Below are 19,533 nucleotides of genomic sequence, written 5' to 3'. Positions count from 1 at the left end.
GGATAATACACTAATCGTGATGGTCCCGCATGCAGTAGACACATTGTTAAATAGGACCAAGACACAGCACTTAACTAGTGCTCGACTGTCCAGTTACGAATTGACGCTGCTAGCGAGCCATGTGCACATAAAAAGGTGCAGTACCCTGAATCTAGCCACGTTGTTACCAATTGCAGAAGAGTCAGATGCTTCAGAGCAGCACGATTGTTTCCTCACAACAGAGGAAGAGACAAAAGGGAGAGTGGATTTATTTGACACTCCTCTTGCTGAATGTGATGGTACATTATGGGTAGATGGTTCATGCTTTAAGCTCCCAAATGGGAATGTGACTGCAGCATATGCTGTCACAACTTTGCACACAGTCGTTGAAACTGCACGAATACCACATGGTTCAGCTCAAGCCGCAGAACTAGTCGCACTTACGAGAGCATGTGTGTTGTCTAAAGGAATGAGAGTGACTGTCTACACTGATAGTCAGTATGCGTTTGGAGTGGCTCACAGTTTTGGACGATTGTGGAGAGAACGTGGATTCCTGACTTCGCATGGAGCTAAGATTCAGCATGGTCAGTTGGTGAATGAGCTTCTTGAATCACTGACCTTGCCCCTGCAAATGGCGATTGTGAAATGTAGTGCTCACAAGAAGGTGACTGATGATGTTGGTCGTGGAAATGCATTTGCTGATGAGACCGCTAAGGAAACGGCAAAGAATGTGATGAGCCGAATGTATGTTGCAGGCCTTGAAAGATGGACTGGTGAGGTTGGAATATGTGAGGACACGATAGAAAGTGTGAAGTCCATCCAAGCTGAGGCCACAGAGAAAGAGTTAAGCACGTGGAGAGAGAGTACAGGAAGAATGGATGCAAATGGTTGTTGGGTTGAATTGACAGAGCATCAGAGATGGTTGTTACCCGATGCATATGTGCTTGTAGTGGTTACAATGGCTCATGGAATGGCTCATATCAGCGCGAAAGGGATTTGAGAGTTGTTGGCCCCAGTGTGGAAGAATTCAGGGATTCCCAAGTGTGCAGAGAATGTTGTCAAGAATTGTATGGTATGTCTGAAGCACAATCCTGGTAGGGGAACCCCAACTCCAGCTGCTCATTTTGCACCTCCTACATATCCGTTCGAGGTTTTGCAGCTAGATTTCATACACATGGAGAGGTGCAACAACTTAAAATACGTGCTCGTGGTTGTTTGTGCCTTCTCAATATGGGTAGAAGCCTATCCCCTAAAAGACAATAATGCCTTGTCACCAGCAAAAGCCCTTGTAAAAGAGTACTTCCCCAGGTTCGGAATGCCTAGAATGGTCTGGTCTGACAACGGAAGTGAATTTGTGGGTCGTGTGATGAAAAGAGTGTGTGAAGGGCTAGGCATTAGGCAGAAGTTCCACGCTGCAAATCACCCCCAATCAGCTGGATTAGTGGAATGTTACAATGGCACGCTAAAACTTAAATTGGCCAAAATCCAAGCGAGCACAGGTCTTAAATGGCCTGACGCTCTACCCTTAGCACTCCTATCCACCAGAATGACTGTGCATTCGCGAGTGAAACTCAGCCCCTACGAAATCGTCTTTGGCCGGCCAGCCAACATATGGGGAGTGCCTAGGCCCACGAAGTTCAGCGAGCTGCAACACCCTATTTTGCTTGATTACTTGTATGAATTGACGGCTAAATTGCGTGTTTTACATCAACAGGTCCACAACACCTTGCCTCCGGTCTCTGAGACTCCGGGTCACTCCATTGACCCCGGTTCCTGGGTTCTCGTCCGCAACTTTCAAAGAACAAGAAACGACCAGCCCAGGTGGACCGGGCCTCATCTCGTCCTTCTGTCTACAAGGTCAACTGTTCGGGTGGAGGGGAAGGCCAACTGGGTCCACGGGATCCATTGTAAGAAAATACCCTTCCCTCTGCCCTATGACCAATGGATCCAGAAGGGTGTCACTGACTCAGAGCTCACAACTGATGACCGTATAAAAGAAACTAACCCTGATTGTGAAAGCGAGAACATTTTTCAAGAAACTGTGCCACCACCAGAACAATTGAATTCTTTGGAACCTGAACTGCTGTTTCAGGACCAGACAGTACCAGGAAAAAGACGCTACAATTTGCGACCGAGAAAAACAGACTAATAAAAGTGATTCCTTTTTATGATCTGAGACCAAGACCTATGGACTAATAAACGTATCTTTTTCCCCAAATCCTATTTTTGAAAGTGCAGATCTCCCATTTAGGAAACTTGCTTATTTTTTGTTTTTCGAACCGCCATCCGGGTTCCGCTGCTAGGGCCGCGATTGGTTAAAGTCTTCGGAAGTGCAGCCAACGACGTTAGGTTGGTGGTTCTGGTCGGTCCAAGGGAGTTGCCCTAGACTGACAGAAGCACTCCTTAGCAGAAACAACCTCCTCGTCGCGGGCAGCACCTTAGAGAGGATGGAGTTTCCTGATGTGGAGAGACCTGCCAAACAAATGAACTTTAAGCAGAGACTATGTAACACGATGACAAAGAAAAGTTTTATCATATTGTGTATTTTTATGCTATCAAGCGTAATGATCTTTTTGATAAGTTATGTTTTATTCTCTTTCCATGTAACATTTGCGCCTACTACATCACCCATACCTCCTCCTACTATTTCCTCTCATTCTTTCCACCCTCTGCCTGACCACGAATCAAATAGGAGATTAGAGTTCATTAATAACTCCTTCGTTCAGTTAAAATACCAACACCAACTTGTAATGAACACAACTAACTGTTGGGTGTGTGGTCTCATGCCTCACACAACGGATAAAGGTATCCCCTATTTGGTCCTGACATTTATTTACAATGGTTCAGTATGGGCATATAGGACAATGTTCATATATGCACGAAAAATCCAACCCCTACGTTCTGTAAAAGACAACCTCAAGACTAGCGCCCTAGTCAAAGGTATAATTGATATGATCAAGGAAGTAACTTCTTATGAAGATACTCCGGATGATGAGATACTTGCATATGTAGGTTGGATCGTGACCGGATATGGCACTACATTAAGTGAGAAACAGCAAGCCAAAAGATCGTCCCCTATCTGGATCGTACCCCATCAAGGTCACCTGTGTCTGCAAGGTATTGGCAAGAATCCTAGAGCTCAACTAGGGAAGAGTATCGGTACAGAAACGTATGTTTTTGGATCTCCGACTTCCCCTGCGTTTTTAGCCGCTAAGGGTACTTATTTCATCTGCCATGATAGAGCCTATACATGGTTGCCCCCTGACTTCTCGGGCTCATGTTTTGTTTCATTTCTGTTACCTCCCACCTACACAGCAGCGGCGGATTACCATTGGACAAGGGTAGTTAGAGGTGTTTTGAGTAAAGAAGACACTGCAGGTCAAGAATTTGGGGACTTTGCAAAGGGTTTTCTGCCGTTCTGGGGATCCATGGCTAACAGCAGAAACATAAGGCAATTAACAAGGGTAGTTGAATCCACCGTGATTGAAACTGCTGGTGCCCTTAGTAACCTGACTGCTGAGCTCCAGTCGGATCGACTTATGACCCTTCAGAACCGGGTCGCTTTGGATGTAATACTTGCGGACCGAGGTGGAGTATGCAAATTGATCCAGTCTAGTTGTTGCATTTTCATCCCAGATAATGCTCCAACAGTGTACAGGGCCATCTCCAAACTGCATAAGATTTCCGAATCTATTCATGTGGATAAAGGAGATTGGTCATTAATGGGATGGTTCTGGGAACTGATATCTGCCTGGGGATGGAAAATTCTGATGGTCATTGGGATGGTCTTAGCCATTCTTTTCCTGTTCTGTCTGTGCATACAGTGTGCTCCTGCAATATTTGGCCTCTGTGTTACATCATGTGTAAGGAAGCCTGTGTCAAGAGATGAACTAAGCACTAGAATGATGTTACAGCAACATCTCAATGACTTTAGGAATATAGATCTGGACTCAGACTAACATGAGGATAGATTAATTGCCTATGTAAGGGCAAAAGGAGGGGGTGCGGTTCTGAAAATCTGGATTCATATAATTATACTGGACTCGAGAAATAAAACTTCATCGAAACATGACGAATTTGGTATCAAAAGACCGAGAATGACGAGTACATCATGTACATGTATTTTCGGCGTGTTCGAGTGACGATTTCACCTCGAAATCGTCATTTACATTCTGAACCCTTGGCTCCCATTTATATGTTGCCCTTTACATAGACCTTAATCCAGTTGAATTTGATTCCACAAGGACACATACTCCTTAATCGACTTTTCCCTGACCTCAGTACAAGTTAGAACCATTGCCCCAGGCCGAACTCGTTAGGTCAGTTCCCTCCCAGTGGCCGAGCAAGATAGCATCTAGGCTCAACCAGCCATAAAACCATTTCAGCGCGCACACCTGCCATATCTCGCTCACATCTATCTCCACTCTTTCGCTTCGCTTACTTTATGGTGGGGAGGTGCCCGTTTTTATTAGGGGTCCAGTGTTATCTGATGAAATGTTGGGCCTTGCCGAATGATTTGTTGTAGGCAGCACGAAGTGAAATATGGACATGTCATCATGACTCTGCTTTTTCTTTGAACCAGAATATGTTAACTATTTACTTTACAACCAAGAATGTTTTGCCTAGGGCCTAAAACTGTGTATAAGAAGAGAAGCCTGACTTCATGAAAGTGTGCAGTCTCCTAAGAACATACCCGTATTGTACTTCTAGGACACCTGTTACCTTGGTTGCAGCCAATAAACCAATCTTTGACTTCACCTAGAAGACTCCGAGTTTCTGTAGGTCTGGATCAGGAGAACCCGAGGTCTCTGGGTGTTGATTCCCTGGCACCGCTGGGTTACCGGTTCTGTGCCGGTTCTTAAAAACCCAGTACCTCAGTAGTCAACACAAAACCTCATCTCTATCTTACCACCCTGGGTGTGAGGTTTTAGTACCAAACCTCTGGACTAGCCCAAGGGCAATCTGAGGGTTCAATAACTCCCAAATGCAACATTTTCTGGACTTCAGTCCTGATACAGTCTCTGACAAGGTCAGGTTGCATGTAAATCATATTTTTAACAGACAGACTGTCCCCAGTGTCCACTTCATGAGTGCACCAGGTAGTCTGATTTGGAGTCAGACATGGCTATACGGCAACACCCAGGTAGTTGAAGGGTTCGTTCACTTTCATAAACCAGCTAGCAAAAATAAAAAAATTGGACGTCCCTCAGGGGGTATGGTGACACTTGCTTCAACCAGATTTGTAAAAGAGACCAAACTAATCAGTTTGTTATGTAAATGGCTGTTGGTTTCTAATGTATGTTATCCAGGGACCAAGGGGAAGGATGCCCATCTGATCATCATAAACGTATATATTCAATGGGGGTCTCAAAAAGAATATGAGAGAGAATTAAGCCTCTTTAAAAAGGATATAATTGACTTGACAGAAAAGTATGGGAAGGAAATTTGGTTATAATGTGCAATTTTAACCATAAATTAAATTTTGGTAGGTTAGATCGTTGGTTTGAGGATATGCTGAGTGCCTATAACATAGATCCAGCAGATTTCCCATTATGTCTAACCTCTAGCCAGGATGAAGCTCTTGGAAAGTTCTTGGGTTCAAAGGGTTTAATATGCCTAAATGGCAGGAAGGACACTGATCGACCAGCTACACAGACTTTTAGAGTGGGAAACCAACAATACCCTATAGACTATATCTTTATCCAGGCATGGAACTATGTATTGGTAAAAAATAAAAATCCACGTAGTTAAGCGCAGTGATAGCAATCATAATACGTTGTTTTGTGAAATTGTAGGTGGGATACTAGGTACATGTGAAAGGGTAATCCCCCAAAATGTGGAATATCCCAAACGTATGTCCACAAAACTTACGGATGAGTATGTTGAAAAACTGGTATGTTTTCAACAAAACTTATCAAAGGAAAGGATCGAAGGGCACCAGGTAGCAAGGTACGAGGATATAATAGTACAGGCGGTGCAGTGTATAAGAGTGTACCTAAATGATAAGAAACAGGTCAAGGTAAATACACAACCCAAGAAAGGAAAGCCCAAGTGGTTTAATCAGGAATGTCAGAGAAAAAAAAGTGTGATACGAAAATTAGAGCGACGCCAGAGTACAAATCCCTAGTAAAGAAGTAGAAAGGGATTTTTAAAGAAGAATGCTGGGTAAACCTTTTAGAAACAAGTGAAAATAAAAACATAAAAGGGTTCTGGAGGTTGATACAGGATGCTGCAGGAAGGGTACCGGGTACGATGAGCTGTGTTGTGGAGGAGGCAGCATGGGTAAATTACTTAAGTAACCTTTATAATGCTAAAAGGTCCCGGAAAGTGAGAAGAATAGATCAACTTGGATAAGGGGTGTACAAGGTTTAATACCAGCCTTCTCTGTAGAGAAAGTAAATGAAATTATTAAAAAATTGAATTTATCACGTGCAGCAGGCCCAGATATTCTTCCCGCCGTTCTAATTAAAACCCAGATAGATTGGTGAGCAGGATTTTTATCCCACATGTTTGTGGCAATTCTGGCTTCAGGTCATTTCCCCAAATCCTGGAGAGGTGCCATAATTAGACCCTTGCATAAAAAGGGGAAAAGAAAGACCGTAAGAACTATAGGTTGATTAAATTATTAGATATTGGGGAAAAGGTCTTTTCTAAAATAGTCCTGGGTAACTTGAAGGAATGGGTGGAGCGGCAGTCAATAGTTCCAATAGAGCAAGGTGGCTTCAAGGAAGGGCATTCTTCATTCATTTAATCTTTATTTCGATCTATAGATCATCAAAGATATGCAATCAATAAAATCATTTCACAAATCAATAAAACCATTGCTTGTAAGATTACATTGCTACACATTAATCAATTCATCATTGAAATAAAGTAAAAAATCGGTAATGAGATAAAGTTTGTTTAAAAAGCCATTTCCGTCTTCAAAAAGCGATTGCGAGTGAACCACATTGCTGTTAGGTACTTTGCCACTGCGAACACGATTGGGGGGGAGACATCAGTTTTTAAAATTCTGTACGCAGGAAGGAACTGTCTGAAGCCCAGATTTTTAAAAAGGGGGATTAGCCAATGTCTTCTGATTCTTTTGTAAGCTTTGCAAAAGAAGACCACATGTAGATCATTTTCTTTAAAATGCGCACATGCCGGGCAGTGCTCGGTGGTCGGGGGAGAAGACCAGGAGCTTGTAAATGTTCTAAGGGGAAGTGTGCCGTATCTCCATTGGAGAAATAGCTTTCTGGTCAGCACCGGAGTTATACCATCCAGAACACATTCCAGTAAATAGAAGTCTTTGCTTTGAATAAATGAGTTCGTTAGGGATCCCTCACGCATTGTGTTCAAGATATTGGCCAACTTTCGGTCATAATAGACTTTTGACAATACCTTGCGTGGAATCCTGGTGCTTGCATTTACCGGATCAGTCCAAAGCTCCGGTAGGTCCAGGCCCTCACAGGAACTTTTTGTGTATCCAAGCCATGGGATGTTGGAGGCTTTTGGTAAAGTTAAGAACTCCTGGAGCTCCATTCTGTAGTTGATAAGATCTTGGCTGCTCCATAACCGTCGTCAGAAGGTTAGTGGTTTAAGACCCAGTTCTTCTGCAATTGGCCTGATACCCAAATCCATTCTCAGTGGGAGTAACGGGGTACTTGGTGGGAGGGCTGCCAACTGCCTGATGAATTTATTTTCTGTGCTTGTTAGGTTTTTGGCAGAGGTATGGTCCCACAACTCACCCCCATAGGTGACTGCCCCCCTTCCCTGAGATTTGTTGATCTGGATGACAGGACCAAATGGACGATATGATGATGTATTCACCATCCTAGAGATACCACCCGTTATCTGGACCAATTTCATATTTGCCCTATTCTGTTGTGTACCCCAGGTCATGTTCTCGTTGAGGGTTACTCCCAAATACTCAAATGTAGATACCCTCTCTAGCCGCACTAGACCTAGCGAGGGATTGGGACGTGATGATGGGGTAGGGTTTAAGATCATATATTTTGTTTTAGTGACATTAATCTCCAGACCCCTCTCTGTACAGAATTCCAGAAACCCATCCAGTACACGTTGTATTCCCAAAGTGCATTCTACTATTGATCACTGCTTTGCACTGTGGGCTGTAGCGAGGAAGTCCACGGAGCAACAGGGCAAATTGTTTTGTTGCTTCGTGGACTTTCGAGCAGCCTTTGACTTAGTGGATAGGGACTGTTTGTGGGAGACATTGAGAAAGTATGATGTCCCTGCTGATCTTTTGCTGATTATCCAAGAACTGCATAGCCATAACTGGGCACGAGTAATTAAAGATACCGCTGGCGGCCTTACAATGGAAATACCGATAAATAATGGGTTGAGGCAAGGCTGTGTTTTGGCCCTGTTACTTTTTGCCATATTTCTAGCAGACTTGCCCCTTCTCCTGGGTACAGCCAGAGGTGCAAGCCCAAAAATAAATGGTAAGCATTTGTCCTGTCTGTTGTACGCAGATGACCTTGTAATAATGGATCAAACAGAGGGGGGCTTCAGAGGAAGTTAAATGTATTCAATGAATATTCTATTGCAAAGCGACTTACAGTAAACATGGATAAGACAAAAATTCTATGCCTTGGGAAGAAGAGTACGAAGTTTAGCTGGTACTTGGGCCAAACCAAGTTAGATACTGTAAGCGAATATATATACCTCGGAATATGGTTTGCAACGTCTCTGAAGTGGGATACCCATTTGGAACCACAGAAACTAAAAGCACATGTAGCGGTATGCGGGCTGAAAAGATTCAACCATAGCTATGGCGATATGTCAAAGAAACCTCTCTTGACTGCGTTCAAGGCTATGGTTCCGCCACAATTCCAATATGGGGCTGAAGCCCTCTGCATTGATGGGAAAAGCACCTGGGATCAAGAGGAGGGAAAATCTTTAAAATCCCTGCTGTCCCTCCCTGGGTCGGCGATGATCCAGGCAGTTAGTTTAGAATTGGGCCTAACCTCATGGAATGTCCAGGTGCAGATGAGTCTCCTTAGATTCTGGAACCGCTTGGGTCAGGGGGAAGTCACTAAGGTGTCACAATGGTGCATGAAATAAATTCAGACCAGTTAGTTAAAGTGGGCGAAGGCAACAAGAAGGAAACTGCTGGCCATTTGTGACCACCTGAAGGTGAACATCGACCCTATGACTCTCCAAACTAATGTAATAAAGAACGTTCTTAAAGTGCAGGGTAAAGAAACTTCTAGGGTGATAGACCGAATGTATTTGAGAGAGAAAGACTCCGTAAAGTTTATGAGCCCAGGATGGGAGAAAGACTCTAACTTTCCATATATAGACTTGTTACCAAACCGTTGGTTAAGAACAGAAGTTCTTAAATTAAGAATAGGTATTAATCCGTTATTCATAAATAGTGCAATAAAAACTGCCTTAAAGCATCCTGATGGTAAATGTGTGTGTAAACTAGGAATGAAATGTGATGTTTTGCACATCTTACTGGATTGTTATATGTTTTTAAATTTGCGTAAACAGTTTATTTGTCCGATATTTTCAAAATATGATGTTGAGGATCGCACCCAAGCACGGGAGCTTCTAGTTGATATGGAAAATCTAGATTTTGCGATAGACATCGGGAAATTTATGCAGGGGGTATATAAGTTCCCGATTTGACTGGAGGCCCAAAAATAGCCAATTGCCCTATAATCCGAATGAACTCTGGCTTTAATTTGTACAAAGGTTGTTTTTAGGATAATATAACTTTTACTGCTAAGAATATGAATTTGTTTTATGTGATTTTATATGATAAAGTATGAACTGTAGTTTATAGATCAAATGGTCTAAATTAACTTATTTTTTGAACAAAAAAGAGAGGATAGTAGTGTTTCCCGAGGGAAATGTCCGCACTATTCTATGGGCCACAAGTATGTATCTTGAAGTGGTACACGAAATGTTATAAGAAAAAGCAATAAAAATAGTAATGGTTTCTTGGGTGCTAAAGAAAATCTATGCACCTACTATCCAAAGGTGCTTAAGGCAAACACAAAATGTAAGCCTGAATCAGTATATGTAGGGAAATTCTAATTACAGCACTCCAAATTGTTATAATTCATCAGAGCTCTAGTATATAGCCCTCAGCACTCAAGCTTTTATACACAGGAGTGTTCAGACAAGCACACTCAGTTGCAATTTTGAAAGAACAGTTTCTTTGTATATAGAATGGGATCAACAGTTGTCATGCCAATATAGTTAGAAGTCCAAGTCTGTATTCTTCAAGTTTTCTTTATTCAAAATTTCATAAAGATTAATCCAGCATATTGTTCGCCAACACGTGTTTCGTCTCTTGCTGAGACTTTATCAAGGCTGGAAGTATTAAAATACAAACATTTAGATGACTCACATATAAATACATGTACACAATATTTACAAAAACATAAACAGTGTTACAATGACACATATATAAAAACATTAGAACATTACACATATATATGAGAACTTCAACAAATCACCAAAGACACTACTCGTGAGCAGACAAAATATATATGACAAAATTTGACCAACAATAGAGCACATCATGACCTACTGAACAAGGTGTATGTGCTAGAAAGAAGCCTAATTATAAAGGCATTGAAAAAGTTTTTATACACCCAAAAACGAAGGAATAAGTCATTTAGGATCAAGAAGGGAAAAGAAAGAAGGAAACAAGCCCCTACCATGAATCATGTGTGGAGCTCGTGAGTTCAGATATGGACGTTGCGGGGTGCACTGCTAAAAAATCCAAGGATGGAATACCTAGAGGTAAGAATATTGGTCATTGTCAATGGGCACTAGAAATACTAGCTAGTTACGGAAACATTATGAGAGGTCAGATATTCAAACATAAAACAGTGTCTTAACATTATATCCATATGCAAGGACAATGACCGTAACATCAAAATTAAACATCCTAAAAGATCTAAAAAGATAGAACTGCACTAATATAAGCAGAAAACAGTCACGGCCTGCGACACAGGACAGGATATATGAATGCCTGTCAGAGATCATCTAAAACCACTGCATAACAATAATGTTGTGGAGCTACCTGCCGTATGAACTAAACCATACCAACAAGATAACAGTATTATTGGAAATCTCACCGTAGTAAGTGGAGTGGTGTGGATCCAAATGTGTCCACAGGTGGTGATGGGTGAGCAAGATAGAGGACAGCACCATATGAAGATAAATGACGAGGTGGCCAAAATAACCCCACTTCTAGATGAGAAAGAGAGCGTGGTCGAAAAATTGACATATACACTATGCATAACTAAAGGAACAAGTTCTATATATACAAAAGCACAATCCAAGTTAGAAAAACAGTGGATACCAGAGAGGAAATAATACGCAAGTGTATTGCTGGATGCCTAATTCTGAGATGGAAGTTAGAAAGGTCCATGTAGGGGTAAAGCAGAACACCGGAGCATATTATAATATATCAAATCCGAGACACGATCGGAATATGCAAAACCATCAATAAATGGCTGCCGGTGCCATGTACGGCTGGTTGCGCAAAAATAAAGTCATCCGCCTGTTTCTAAATCGAAGATTATAAAAGTTCCCAGTTGGGACAAAAAAGATCACCAATGTATAGTGTGATAACATAAATTCTGGGGCAGTGTAATGTAGTAAGAGGCAAGTCTAGTGGTAACCGATGTCCATCACTATCGTATGTACCTAATACAGAAAAAATATAACTAGGTGCATCGTTTAAGATGTATAAGATTATAACAACAGAAATATACACCCCCCCAAAAGAGAAGTGCATAATTATTAGGCACAAAAAACAGTTAGCGCTGACCATTAAGCACCGCTATCAAGATCTATATATAAACGGACACTCATATCTAAATACTCACATTACAAAAGACTTTATCACGAGAAATGTTGGGTGAATCCCCGCAGTTGCAGCGCGTTGTGGAAAGCGCAGAGTGTAGGCGCAGTTTACATACAGAATTTTATACAACCATGATAAGTTGTGATCTAAGAAACAGGGGAGCAAGACAAACGCGTATGATTAAAGCAGTGGGCAGCATAAAGAAATAGCCTCCCATAAACATAGATAACCAAGCTTTTTCTGTCTGCACTTACTTGAAGCAACAAAGTGTTCGTATCCTGATGTAACGGTCCGTCTCAAGGAGCCAAGCTTGAGAACGGGGGCCATTATATATACAGCGTGCACCAACGGGTGCATTACAAACAGCGTAACGCAGAAGTTCGATTGCTGGAAGGTGAGCATAGAGGAAGGACTCAAAACGGGAACCAACAATAGCCGCGACGGAAGAAGGGGCCATATTGGAGTGTAGAATGCAAATGCATGATAACATAGCAAACTATAAATGTGCAAAACAAGACGTAATAGAATATAAATACACGCGAAAGAATCAAATTAGGTGTAAGTGATCATAGTCACCGACATAGCAAGGTGAAGATTTGTTATTTTCTGTTTTTCTTTTATCTTCGTTTACCCATCTAAGGGGGTTACGGAAATATATATTCAGTAATTAAAATAAATTATAAAGAAACGTAGTGGAAAAGATATATAGGCAGAGAATAGAAAATAAGTATGAAAGCACAAACATGTCAATTGGTGATAACTCTAGTACCCCGGCCGGAGTACATATATTGTTTCCTCAAGTGTTTCATAAAAAACAACTGATCATTGTAGCAAACTGTCAATAGAACATTTGGACAAGTTGCAGTAATATCTTACAGAGATACAATCAGATATGTATATTAGCACATCATTAATCCTTGAGGAATACATGTAATTCTCGGTCTACATTAAATCCCCTGTCAACTGCCCTCAGTTTGATTAGCCATTGTGATTCTAACCTTCTTAGGTTATTGACTCTATCCCCTCCTCTGGGATTAGCCCTGGCTACATCAATACCGTGAAATTTGACGGCAATTATTTCTGATCCTATATGTGCCGTATTGTAATGGACTGCTAGGGGATAGCTAGTATTGTTGTTCCGGATGGCGCGTATATGTTCTTGAATTCTCTCTTTTAGAGGTCGAATTGAGCTCCCCACATATACCTCTCCGCAGTGACAAACAATGCAATAAACAGTAAACTTAGTATTGCAATTGATGAATTGGTTGATTTGATACGTTTGTTTGGTGTTATATTGAAAACTTTTCTTTTTGTCATCAGCGAATTGACAAATGCAACATTGGGTGCATTTGAAAAAACCCTTGGGTTTGATGGGCATCCATATATTGGTGGAAACAGGGGGAGCAATGGTGCTTACAATAGAAGGACTTATAAGATTCCTCAGACTTTTGCCTCTTTTGTAGGTGATTTTAGGTTTGACGGTCACATGTGTCCTAAGATCTGGATCCAATTTAAGGATTTTCCAATGTTTATTGAGGGTTTTTAAATATTTGATTACTGCATGCATTGAACTGGGTGATGAATGTTGCTTTGTCCACCTTGTCAGATGGACGTTTGTTCTTACGTTTGAGAGTTTCTGATCTTGATATCTTATTTATTCGATTATGTGCTTTCTCTAGTGTGGGCTTTTCATATCCTCTTGCAAGAAACGATCCTTGAGAATGGATATCTCATTTTGAAATTCACTGTGGAAGAGGTGTGGCGCCGCGGCCAGGGCGACTGACGCTGGAATCTGGGGACCACGGTTCGATCCCCGGCTCCGGCGGCAGGTCAGCCCAGCACCATGTGACTCTGGGCAATAGCTCGCTTAATCTTCCCGACGGCCCCCCAGCGCCTAGAGACCCTTACGGGTGATTGTGCGCTTTACAAATGTGGACTTTACTTTACTGTCAACACTGCATTTGCGGCGTATTCTGGTCATTTCACCAAACGGGATAGCTGTGATTTGGGAGATGGGATGGGCACTACTGGCGTGCAAAATTGAGTTGCATGCAGTTGTTTTCCTGTATAGTTTGCTTTCTAATTTTTCATTGCCCACATATAGTGTGGCATCCAGGAAATCAACATTGGTTCTGCTATAGTTGGAGGTAAAGCTGAGATTGTATGTGTTGGAGTTGATATATGCCACAAACTCATTGAGTGATGCTTCATCCCCCGCCCATATTAAGAAAACATCGTCTATAAACCGACACCACATTATGATGGGGTTAGATAGTTCTGTTGGGCCGTGTTTCCATATGTGGAACTCTTCAAAGAATCCCATGTAGATGTTAGCAAATGAGGGAGAAAATTTCGCCCCCATTGCTACACCCGAATGTTGTTGGTACCATGTATCATTATGCACAAGGAAGTTGTTATTTAGTGCAAAAAGAGTCAGTTCTAATATCATCTGAGTGTGCTGATATAAAGTGGCATCTCTTTTTGATAAATAGAAGGTTAAAGCTTCCATCCCCTTATTTACTGGAATGCTTGTATATAAAGCACAAACATCAAGGGTCACTAACAAAACACCATCTACCCATGTTAGATTTTCCAATTTGTTTAATAAATCTTTAGTATCCTCTATAAAAGAGGGAAGATTACGCACAATGGGTTGTAGAATAACATCTATGTATTCTGAGATGTGTTCGGTTGGACTGCCAATACCGGATATAATTGGCCTTCCAGGAGGCTTAGTAAGGCTTTTGTGGACCTTGGGCAGTATGTATATATAGGCAGCCATTGGATTAGGATTATACAGGTATTTAAGTTCCTGATCCGAAATGACACCAACACTGTGCCAGTATCTTAAAATTCTGTCCAAGCATGTGTTAACTTGTTGAGTTGGATTATGATCAATTTTTCTGTATGAGTTGGTATCCCTTAAGAGTCTGTCAATTTCTTCTAAGTAATCAATCTTATTTAGTAGAACAATGTTCCCCCCTTTATCAGCTTCTTTCAAAACTATACCATTCTTATTTGATATTTCTTTAAGGGCGGATCTTTCAGAGGCACTTAAGTTATCATTTTAGGCAATATTGGTCCATTTGAATTTGTCTTCCATTCTGTAAAGATCTTCTGTTACCGCTTTGAAGAAGCAGTCTATGAGATTATCAGGAGGGAGTTGGGGGACAAAGGTGGATTTATTTCTAAGACCACTAGCTGTTAGTAAATTGCTCTCAATGCCCAACTCTTCCATCAAATCTTCCATACCTGGTGGATTTTCTATACCATCATCCAGTCCCATGAGTGTATGTACAGTTTGTAAATCAGCGATGGAATGACCACTCTTAGGAACAGTGTATATAGGTACAGTAGACAGTTTTTTGTTTGGTTCAAAAAAAATTGTTTATTTAAGTTTACGTGTGAACTTAAACAAGTCAACATGCAGGGAAACAAAATCAGGTTTAATCAGTGGACAAAAACCAAGTCCTTTTTTCAGTAGGGATACTTCAGCATTATTTAGTACATTTGAAGACAAATTGATGATACCAACATCATTGGTGGTTGCCAAACAATTCACATTCTGATCATTTTCAACATTCACATTATTGTGTGAGGAATCTAATTCTTCTGTACACGGGATGCTGATCTCGTTACTCTCTTGCTTTCGTCTGTTCCTGTTTTTTCTCCCACCCCTCCTTGTCCTTTTCCTCCTGTATTCTGCCGATTGTATGCTGTTTTCGTTCCCTTGCGGAATCTTTCCAGTTCTAATAAAAAAGCAGAACCAGTGCCAGTATTATCTGAGGACAAGGCAGTCAGTGAGGATTCACTTCTGTTTTCACTGATCCCACTAGCACAGCTTGATAAATCAGAATCACTGGCTGATACAGCCGTGTCTGAGTTTTTGTTTAGAAGAGTAGCTATACCCGCTCTGGGCTTGACTTCATCGAATTTCTTAGCAAATGTAAAAATTCTTCCATTTCGGTAATCGTTTTCGTCCCTTTTGAGCTTCCTAATTTTCTTATCTCTGATGTAATTTTGATGTCCAGTGAGTACATCCTTTAAGATTTTATAGTTTTTATCTGAGATCTCAGGTAGATTTAGTAACTTGATTTCCTCCTCTATTGACTCAATTTCAGTCAATAGTTTGGCTCTTTTTCGTTCTGCATGGCGAATGAGGATGTCTATCATCCCGAATGAGGAACCGGATATTAATTGTTCCCATTCATTGAGTAAATCGGGATCAAGATCTTCGAAAGTTGGAAATATTATGACACGTAGTCCTCTCGGGATTTGTTTCAATTCTAGATACTTTTTTAGGGTGGTCAAGTCCCACCAACGGGAAAGTTCCGCTTTACGCAGTCTTTCCAATTTTACAAAAAGCTGTTTAAGACCAACTGGTTTGGTCTCTGATGGTTTGGTGGATTTGGACTGGATCCCTTTGTCTGTAAAGATATCATTGAAAAGCTTGTCCCTGTCATCAGAAAAATTAGCCATATTGAGCTTTAAAACAGCGATTGACTGATTACAGGAGAACCCTATATGTCTTCTGGAGAGTAATTTAAACCAGAGCACGTGTACAGAAGAAATAGAAGTGCAGGACTCACCTAGTAACTTGTACAAAAAAGAGAGGATAGTAGTGTTTCCCGAGGGAAATGTCCGCACTATTCTATGGGCCACAAGTATGTATCTTGAAGTGGTACACAAAATGTTATAAGAAAAAGCAATAAAAATAGTAATGGTTTCTTGGGTGCTAAAGAAAATCTATGCACCTACTATTCAAAGGTGCTTAAGGCAAACACAAAATGTAAGCCTGAATCAGTATATGTAGGGAAATTCTAATTACAGCACTCCAAATTGTTATAATTCATCAGAGCTCTAGTATATAGCCCTCAGCACTCAAACTTTTATACACAGGAGTGTTCAGACAAGCACACTCAGTTGCAATTTTGAAAGAACAGTTTCTTTGTATATAGAATGGGATCAACAGTTGTCATGCCAATATAGTTAGAAGTCCAAGTCTGTATTCTTCAAGTTTTCTTTATTCAAAATTTCATAAAGATTAATCCAGCATATTGTTCGCCAACACGTGTTTCGTCTCTTGCTGAGACTTTATCAAGGCTGGAAGTATTAAAATACAAACATTTAGATGACTCACATATAAATACATGTACACAATATTTACAAAAACATAAACAGTGTTACAATGACACATATATAAAAACATTAGAACATTACACATATATATGAGAACTTCAACAAATCACCAAAGACACTACTCGTGAGCAGACAAAATATATATGACAAAATTTGACCAAAAATAGAGCACATCATGACCTACTGAACAAGGTGTATGTGCTAGAAAGAAGCCTAATTATAAAGGCATTGGAAAAGTTTTTATACACCCAAAAACTAAGGAATAAGTCATTTGGGATCAAGAAGGGAAAAGAAAGAAGGAAACAAGCCCCTACCATGAATCATGTGTGGAGCTCGTGAGTTCAGATATGGACGTTGCGGGGTGAACTGCTAAAAAATCCAAGGATGGAATACCTAGAGGTAAGAATATTGGTCATTGTCAATGGGCACTAGAAATACTAGCTAGATACGGAAACATTATGAGAGGTCAGATATTCAAACATAAAACAGTGTCTTAACATTATATCCATATGCAAGGACAATGACCGTAACATCAAAATTAAACATCCTAAAAGATCTAAAAAGATAGAACTGCACTAATATAAGCAGAAAACAGTCACGGCCTGCGACACAGGACAGGATATATGAATGCCTGTCAGAGATCATCTAAAACCACTGCATAACAATAATGTTGTGGAGCTACCTGCCGTATGAACTAAACCATACCAACAAGATAACAGTATTATTGGAAATCTCACCGTAGTAAGTGGAGTGGTGTGGATCCAAATGTGTCCACGGGTGGTGATGGGTGAGCAAGATAGAGGACAGCACCATATGAAGATAAATGACGAGGTGGCCAAAATAACCCCACTTCTAGATGAGAAAGAGAGCGTGGTCGAAAAATTGACATATACACTATGCATAACTAAAGGAACAAGTTCTATATATACAAAAGCACAATCCAAGTTAGAAAAACAGTGGATACCAGGGAGGAAATAATACGCAAGTGTATTGCTGGATGCCTAATTCTGAGATGGAAGTTAGAAAGGTCCATGTAGGGGTAAAGCAGAACACCGGATCATATTATAATATATCAAATCCGAGACACGATCGGAATATGCAAAACCATCAATAAATGGCTGCCGGTGCCATGTACGGCTGGTTGCGCAAAAATAAAGTCATCCGCCTGTTTCTAAATCGAAGATTATAAAAGTTCCCAGTTGGGACAAAAAAGATCACCAATGTATAGTGTGATAACATAAATTCTGGGGCAGTGTAATGTAGTAAGAGGCAAGTCTAGTGGTAACCTATGTCCATCACTATCGTATGTACCTAATACAGAAAAAATATAACTAGGTGCATCGTTTAAGATGTATAAGATTATAACAACAGAAATATACACCCCCCCAAAAGAAAAGTGCATAATTATTAGGCACAAAAAACAGTTAGCGCTGACCATTAAGCACCGCTATCAAGATCTATATATAAACGGACACTCATATCTAAATACTCACATTACAAAAGACTTTATCACGAGAAATGTTGGGTGAATCCCCGCAGTTGCAGCGAGTTGTGGAAAGCGCAGAGTGTAGGCGCAGTTTACATACAGAATTTTATACAACCATGATAAGTTGTGATCTAAGAAACAGGGGAGCAAGACAAACGCGTATGATTAAAGCAGTGGGCAGCATAAAGAAATAGCCTCCCATAAACATAGATAACCAAGCTTTTTCTGTCTGCACTTACTTGAAGCAACAAAGTGTTCGTATCCTGATGTAACGGTCCGTCTCAAGGAGCCAAGCTTGAGAACGGGGGCCATTATATATACAGCGTGCACCAACGGGTGCATTACAAACAGCGTAACGCGGAAGTTCGATTGCTGGAAGGTGAGCATAGAGGAAGGACTCAAAACGGGAACCAACAATAGCCGCGACGGAAGAAGGGGCCATATTGGAGTGTAGAATGCAAATGCATGATAACATAGCAAACTATAAATGTGCAAAACAAGACGTAATAGAATATAAATACACGCGAAAGAATCAAATTAGGTGTAAGTGATCATAGTCACCTACATAGCAAGGTGAAGATTTGTTATTTTCTGTTTTTCTTTTATCTTCGTTTACCCATCTAAGGGGGTTACGGAAATATATATTCAGTAATTAAAACAAATTATAAAGAAACGTAGTGGAAAAGATATATAGGCAGAGAATAGAAAATAAGTATGAAAGCACAAACATGTCAATTGGTGATAACTCTAGTACCCCGGCCGGAGTACATATATTGTTTCCTCAAGTGTTTCATAAAAAACAACTGATCATTGTAGCAAACTGTCAATAGAACATTTGGACAAGTTGCAGTAATATCTTACAGAGATACAATCAGATATATATATTAGCACATCATTAATCCTTGAGGAATACATGCAATTCTCGGTCTACGTTTAATCCCCTGTCAACTGCCCTCAGTTTGATTAGCCATTGTGATTCTAACCTTCTTAGGTTATTGACTCTATCCCCTCCTCTGGGATTAGCCCTGGCTACATCAATACCGTGAAATTTGACGGCAATTATTTCTGATCCTATATGTGCCGTATTGTAATGGAC

The sequence above is a fragment of the Lissotriton helveticus genome, chromosome 8 (genome assembly GCF_964261635.1).
Source record: "Lissotriton helveticus chromosome 8, aLisHel1.1, whole genome shotgun sequence".
In the NCBI taxonomy this organism is placed as follows: domain Eukaryota; kingdom Metazoa; phylum Chordata; class Amphibia; order Caudata; family Salamandridae; genus Lissotriton; species Lissotriton helveticus.
Note: the sequence above shows the minus strand (reverse complement) of the source record.